The following is an 8459-nucleotide window of genomic DNA, read 5'->3' as shown; positions in this document are numbered from 1 at the left end:
ACTCGACATGAACTATCTTATACATGTTGTACTTGACATGTACTACTTGTTCAACATGAATTAAGTAAACGAATTAAGTGTATAGACACTCATTAGTCAAAACCAAACTGAGATCAACAATCTCCCCCTTTGACATAAGTGTCAAAAACACTTGGTCATGCATTGATATCCTTATTCTTACAAGCATAACATATCTTTTACTTCTCTTATGTACAAAACTTCAAAATTTCATGTTGAAATTTTGCAACAACTTATACCTCAAAAACTTATACTCCCCTTGAGTTGTTAGATCTGGTTTTGTAGTCAAAATTATGTACTCCTATTAATTAGATATGTCTCAACTAATACTCTATACTCAAAAATTTTCACTTCATGTTCTCTATATTGTTCTTTGTTTGCTCCCCCATGCTCTTACTCTGTTTGACTTTCTCCCCTTTTTCTTAAGCTCACTTTTATCCTCCTTTGGCTCCCCCTTTGTTAGTACTTTTTCTCTCCCTTATTACTTTCTCCCTCTTTTTGACACTGATGTCAATGGGCTATACACTAATAGTGTGTTTGTCCAAGAAATATTTATGGACCTCTAGTATAATCTTAAGAGTTGCATCCAAATTTTCACAAGCTACATCCAAAGACTTAATTTGGATAGCCAACTTGGCAACAAGGTGAACTAGGCCATCTAATGTAGAAAGATTGGGGTCTTTCTTCATAAGAATTTCTACATAGCCTAAATCCTTGTGCAAAATATCCATGTGTGGAGTTAGTGTGATTTGGATGTTGATCAGTTTGACCCTTATGTTGGCTTTTTCTATAGATAATGTTGCTAACTAACTCTGGGTTTGCAATAAAGCTATAAAATGTCTCTCTCTTTGAGTTGGAATCATAGGTAATTTTGCACCTGCTGCATTAATTTGACTTTCCAAGCTCAAAATGTGACTCCTTATTTCTTGTGTGAAGAGTGTGGGGTTGCAGAGTTTGATGTACAATGAGAAAATGTTCTCAAGTATCTTCTTCACACCTTCTACCTTAGTTGCCAATGCAACTTGTGTAAGTGCTATATCACCTGATATTTTCTCATTCACTTAACTTTGAAATTTCTTTCAGACCATTCTAATAATTTTTCATTTGTATCAAGGTTTGCATCACTTACCTTTTCCACTAAATTTTCCAATTGTTCAATAAGTGGCTTGATTTCATCTAGAGTAAGAAAATTGAATGCATCTACAAAGACGTCTTTAATATCCAACAAATCTTGCTTCTGCCTATGCTCCCTTCTAAGTAGTTCTTGATGCTTCTTTCTAGCCAGGGCTTCTTATAGTATGCCCATCTGCTCTATTGTCATTGTGGCATAATCATTTTTTGGTAAAATAATTTCTTCATCAAGGCTTACATCTCCATATTGTATAACCTCTTATGCCTTTGATGAGCTTGGACTTGGCACTGAGAATTACAAAGGTGTTCCATCTATGCTTGGCTTCTGAAGAGTGTGACTGGAAGGAGTGCCATATTCTAATAAAGTGACCAAGGCTTGAATTGCTACTTGATCCTTCACCTTGGGTGTCAACTCGGTCTCTTTAGACTTGTCCTTTTCTACCACAATGCCTTGAATTGCACCTTGAACTTGTACTGGAGGTGTAAATAAGTCTATTTAATCTATTTGACTCTATGTTTCAGTAGTTCCTTGGGTTTCCATTATATCCTTTCCAATTGTATCAACCTTTGTTGGTGTAGCTTTTGGTATTTTATCCAAAGGTTGTACATGATTCATTAGGTGGTTCTTGTGTTTTCACCTCTTCCCTAGTAGTATCAGTCACTAATTTCTGGATTTCATCTACACTCACTAACACAGGATTATCACACAATTTAGCCTGCAGTGTAGATTGATCAAGTATCTTTTTTAGATCTTCCTCTGTTAAGGGATTGATGTTCTAAGTAGTAATATCAAAAACATCCTTTACTCTTACTATTTCAGTATTTACACTTGATATTTGTTGAGGGATGACATTAGGTAATTGTGTATCTTGTACACTCTATTCTTCTTGTTGCTCTTTCTCAGCTATTGCATATTCATCTACATTCATTTATGTGCCTCCCTCAATTGTGTTTTCATTGTTCACATATTCTTCATCATCTTTAACCTCAATAGGCTCTTGTTCTCCTTATTTTACTGTAGCTAGCCCATATGTAATTTTCCACATTTGTGTTGTCTTCTTTACAACATCTTTAATATTATTCTGCAATATGCTAAAGGCTCTATATTTTGGGACAAATCTAACAACATATTTATTTACTACTTTAGTGATTTGTGCCTTCGTAAGTTCAATCATAACTTGAGCAAGTGATATCTCCCTAATATGTCTTTCTAGGTTCAAACAATAATGTCATTTCTACTCCACTCTTTCATATAAACTTTTAGACATAGAGTTTGTAATCTCTAGAGGGGCTTTCTTAAAATTTTCCATCATGGCATATATTGCCTCCTCTACTTGATTCTTTTCAACTTTTTCAAGATTATCAAAATCAATGTGAGAAAATCTTGATAAATTTGCATTATTTCTAACATTCTAACATAGATTGTCTAAATCTGAAGATGGATTGTGACTCACCAATTGGAATTGGCTATTGTCATCAGATTTTGTTCTTTCTTCATCAGATTCAGCTTAAGCAATGTATTTTCTCCTTAGTCTTTTCAATGCTCCTCCTTCTTGCTCTATAGGTTTTGCTTTATCTTTAGCCTTTTGTGTTGTGACACGTGCACTAGCCCTTGTGGTAGGTGCAGTAGGTTTGGGCTAGCTTGGTTTAACAGTCTTCTTGGATCTTGTCACTGGTTGAGCCTTAGCCTTTATCTTCTTCTTATTAGTAGGAGTAGGTGCTTCCTCAGCACCTTCTATAACTTTTGTCTCTTCCTCTTGCTGATCTTCTCCCATTTCTTATGTTAATGCAAGTGGTGCTTAGTTCCAACTATCTTCTTCCTCTTCATCCTCTTCCTGCTCGACACCTTCGCCAATTTTAGTTTTTGGTTTCTTTACCAACTTCTCCTTCTTCTTTATGATAGAGGTAGTCTTTAATTCCATGGTAATCTTAGATTTATCTATCTCATAATTTCCAAATGCTTTGGCATCTTTATCAATATCTTTTGCAAGTAATGCAGTTATTGCTACAGAGGCCTCATCTACATTAATTTCATATCCTAATGGCCTTAACCATCTTACTCTTGGAGTTGTTGCTTGAACAAATGTATAATTAGCATAAACTAGGAAACAAACATCATCATAATGCTTTTCCACTAATGATGTTAGAATCCTCAATCTCTTCTTCATATACTACTTGAAGTCCTCAAAGTAACTTGTCATTACTAACTCAAAATTCTCACCTAGTTGTTCAATGAACTCTCCTATTTGTACTACCATAGACCTATTTGTCTTCCATGCCATAGCACTAAATGTAGGAAATGTGTTCTGAACATAAAATAAGATACATATCAAGATAGATCTAAATTTGCACTGAGCACTTTTTGTTCTTCTTATTACTCCTGGGTTTTCAATCAATTGTTGTAGTTGTAGCTCGACAAGATCATATGTGTGATCCTTCTTGACAATCTTATAACCCACATCCACTAAAATACAGGGCACACTATTCAATCTACTAGATTGGTAAAACTTATGTGCAATTACCCTTACTACAAAGTCTATCAATGGATTTGTGATGGTGTCAATTGTCATTCCTCTCTTATTCCACACAGCTCGTGTATTCTTTTCAATAACCTCTTTTGAATCACTACTCAAAGTCTTAGGTCAATCTAGGGTTGGATACCCTGTTACCCTATGGATCATTCTTTTGGTGATTTTGATAGGCCCATTATCTAACCAAAGTGAACTATTATGAATCCTGCTCAATACAATCTTAATCCATTCAGTTTTGAAAACATTCAAGAAATCTACAGCACGAGTTAACCCTTTCTTTTCTACAATTTTGAATTCTTCCCTTAATACACCATTTTCACAAAGTTTATCATATGCTTGTCTGATCTCCATGTCTCCAATACTTCCAATTTTACAGTTGTAACATTGTAACATTTTCTGACACCTTGAACCATTAAAACTTTTGGTGGTATCATGGATAATGCAACAAAGGGATCTTGTTTATATGCAATATCTGGTATGGCTTTGAAAATGGGTTGTTTCACTTTGTTACTAACCAACTAAACATTCAAAACCTCCTTACCCTCTACACACTTTGAACTAGATGCCATTTTATAAAACTAGGGTTTACAAAATTTTCAAATAGCGTAGCTTGGCACATGATAAATACCTTGCATAATCTAATGAAATGGTGTCAAATCATTGTTCAAATCTTTCGCAATTGCTTTGGATGAATTTCCAGATTGCCTCTTGCTCTTCTTGCTCTTTCTTAGTTTTGAAATGATGTAAAATAAGTTGAAATCAATCAAATACCCCTTCGAAGTACTGCAATTAATGTTGAGTGCTTACACAACTGTAAGATCAACATCAACCAATTTTAGGCTCACTCGGCATCCATTAGCATTTTCATTCATTTGGCAACCATTGTGAGCTTGACATCAACTAGCCAGTTTGATAGCTCGACATCCTCTAGCATTTCACTTGGCAATCATAGAACTTTTCATGCTTGGCAGTAACATGAAAAACTTTAAGATTTTTCTTTAATTCCTAATAACATCTTGCATCTTTGTTCATGCCAATGTAAAATTTTCAAAATTAAATCCTTTGGAACTGATGTATGATATAACTTTTGAATATCATTCCTACATACCTCTTGATTGCTTAGTTTGATGAGGTGTGATCACCTGACCCATTGGATGAAGTGATCCCTTCTCCACTTGATGTGTTGTAATCCTCCTTTTTCTTCCATGTCTTGTTCATTTCATTTTTGACATTTTCAACATATGCCTTGCCTTTTCCTTTATCTTTATTGAACTCACAACTTCATGCTTTTGACCTTGTTGGACAATATCGACTGATGTGACCAATCTTCAAATAACTAAAACATGTGGTTTGACTCAACCACCTTTTGCAGTCACTTCTAAAGTGTGTTCTAATACAATTCTTAGGAACATGTCCATATTCTTGACAATAGTGACAACTATACCTTGTATTATAATCCCAATTATGAGAGTTGTCATTGTTCTTTACCTTTGTTTGTTTTTTTGATGACCACATGGGCTTGGATCTGCTCTCAAAAGCTCTATGTCCATACTTCTGATAGTTATAACAATATCCTTCAAATATTTGAGTGTGCATGATCTTAGTTCTACATTCATGTGCCTAATGACCTTGTTTGTTGCACTTATGACAGTGAACCATGCTCTTATGCTTGACATTCTAATTTCCAGTCTTGCTCCTACACACATTAACAGTATGTCCTTTCTTACCATAATTATGACAAGTAGGTTTGGAATTCTTACTTTTGTTGCTCCTTTCTTCAGCACTTTTGGATGACTCTCCTTCTTCAGTACTTGTGTATCCCAGTCCAGATGTATCATTATTGGATCTAGGGGATCTCAATAATTGCTCAAAGTATTTGATGGCTTCACTTGGTTTATTGAAACTTTCAGCAAATTCCTTTTCCCTTTTTAGGTCATTATGCAATTGCTCATTCTACAACTTCAATGTTGTTATCTCAATGTCCTTGACATTCAGCTCATAGTTGGCATTCATCATTTGACTCAAAGTATTCAATTACATGTTAGAAATCTTAGTTAGCTCTGATTTTTTCTCCTCTGATCTGTTGATCAAAACACTTTTGTCTTCTTCAATCATGTCTTTGTCTTCCATAACTTTCTTCTTATGTTCAATCACCTCATATAGTAGTATGGTTTGTCATTCTCGCTCTAATTTGAGATTTCTGATTTCTTCAGCTTGGGCTCTATTCTTTTCCATTAGATCTACAACTGTTGCATCAAATTCATTGGAGTCTCCATTAGCAAATAGCTTAGTAGTGTCCATCTCTCTATATTGTGTGTCATTCTCCTCAGTAGCAATTTCCTTCCTTCTCTTTAAAGATTTCTTTAAATCTTCTCTTGCTTTATCTAGTAGAATGAGTTGTATTTCAATTCATTGATTCTCAATGATCTTTCCCAACTTGTAGACTTCCATTTTCAAGATATTTCATCAAAGTTGCAAAGCTTCTCTTTCAGAGAACTTGGTTCTGATACCAATTGTTGGAATTACAATAGGAAAGGTAAACTTCTTGGGGGTGGGGGGGTGTTGAATCAGTAGTTTAAACCTTGACCCATAAAGAATTCACTAGACATCCATCTCATACATTCAATAAGTAAACTAAAATACCATGTAAAGCATGTACATCTAAATCATGTAAATAAGTAAGCATTCACACATATTTGACACCAGATATGATTACACAGAAACTCTCCAATGAGAAGGTGAAATTGGGGTGGAGATGACACCCACAAATCTTCACTACTATAGTAATAAAGTATCTCCAATGAAGGTTACAATGTTTGATCATGAAACATGATCTACCCTGTGAAAGGTATGCCCTATTAAAGGCTTACAAATACTATTAGGTCTTACCTTGTTAAAGGATTTCAACACCCTATTAAAAGTGTGCCTTGTTAAAGGACTTTAACTCACAACTAAGTAAGCACCTTGTTAGAGGATTTTGATATAGCCTGTTAGGACTACTTTGTTAGGAGATTTAATTGATTCACCTGTTAGAATGACTCAGCATTGATCCTACGGTTAGCACTTTGTTGCTTGATGTTAGATCACCTCTAAACTAATGTATTCTTGATCCTTCTTGATCAAATATCTCTCTATTGTATATTATTCCCTTCCTTTGTTCTCCTTTAACTGATTATGTAATGTAATTTTACTTCAAAATACCTTAGCCACAATGAATGCTCTATTTGTGCATGCAAACTTCTCTCTTCACTCCTTCTACATGCATATGAAGTTTAGGGTTTGTCCTCCTTGAGAATATCTAGGTGACTTAGGGTTAGGTATGAATCAATGATTGTGATTCATCCATTTTGTTGCTTAAACCTTCCCTTTTTTTGATTAGATGCATGTAATTCATAGGGATTCCAACTTAAGATTTGTCCTTATCTCCAAAATATTGTAATTCAATCTTTGAGTCAACTCAAAAATGGTTTAAATAGTAGTTTGTGCCATTACGAACAACTATGACAAAACTATCTTACTCGGCATCTAAAGTCTCTTATGCTTGGCATATATTGTCTTCTATACTATAACTCAACATCTGAATGACTTGGCATCCATTGCTTACTCGGCTCTTGAATCACTTAGCATACATTATTTGCTCAGCACTTAAGTGACTTGATACTCATTGTGGACTTGACATGCACTATCTTATACATGTTGTGCTCGGCATGTACTACTTGTTCGACATGAACTAAGTAAATGACTTAAGTGTATAGATACTCATTAGTCAAAACTAATCTAAGATCAATAGATCATACAAGATTCTAATAATTTTGAAATGATTTAGAGTCAGTTCTAAAAAGTTTAAATAGAATAGGGACTAATTATGAAATAATCTGCAGTTGATTTGAAAAGGGGGTGTGAATGATGAAGAACATGTCAAAGTATGGTCAAATAAAGATCAAGTTGGCCAAAAGATCAAATTTAATGAAATGAGAAAATGGAATGTGTTAGTATGAAAATGTGATGAAATAGTAGACACAAACCATTTTTGAGCATCTACAATACCAAATGGATGTCAAATATGCATTTATGAATGGAATCTTAGAGGAAGAAGTCTATATTGAACAACCTGAAGAATTTGTTGATCCTAGCAAAAGGAATATGATATGTAAACTACACAAAGCACTATATGGTTTGAAGCAAGCTCCTAGAGCATGGTATGAAAGATTACACACTTATTTGGTGAAAATTGGTTTTGCAAGAACTAATGACAATAGCAACTTGTACTTGAAAAGTGAATACGAAAGTAAGATATTACTAGCTAATTTTGTTGTTGATGATATCATATTTGGAGGACAAGATTTGGTGTGAAAGTCATTTGCTACTGAGATGAAGAAGGATTTTGAGATGTCAATATTTGGAGAGATCAAGTTCTTTGTTGGTTTGCAAGTTTATCAGATGAAGAAAGGTATTTACGTAACTTAATCAAAGTATGTTAAGGAGATATTGAAGACCTTTGGAATGGAAGACTCAAGACCAGATGGAACACCTATGGTGACTAGACATAAAATTTCAAAGAATGATGATTCTGCTGAGGTGAATCAAACCTTGTATAGGTCAATGATTGACAAATTTCAATATGTTGTATGTAATAGACCTAACATTCCATTAGTTGTTGGTATTGTTTCTAGATTTTTTGCAAATCCTATAGAAAATCATATGATGAAAGTGAAAAGAATATTGAGATATCTAAAAGGAAAAAATGACTATGGATTATGGTATAAAAGAGTAACAAGT

The sequence above is a fragment of the Cupressus sempervirens genome, chromosome 11 (genome assembly GCF_028749045.1).
Source record: "Cupressus sempervirens isolate cs-2001-9-10 chromosome 11, ASM2874904v1, whole genome shotgun sequence".
Classification (NCBI taxonomy): domain Eukaryota; kingdom Viridiplantae; phylum Streptophyta; class Pinopsida; order Cupressales; family Cupressaceae; genus Cupressus; species Cupressus sempervirens.
This window is presented reverse-complemented; position numbering follows the sequence as displayed.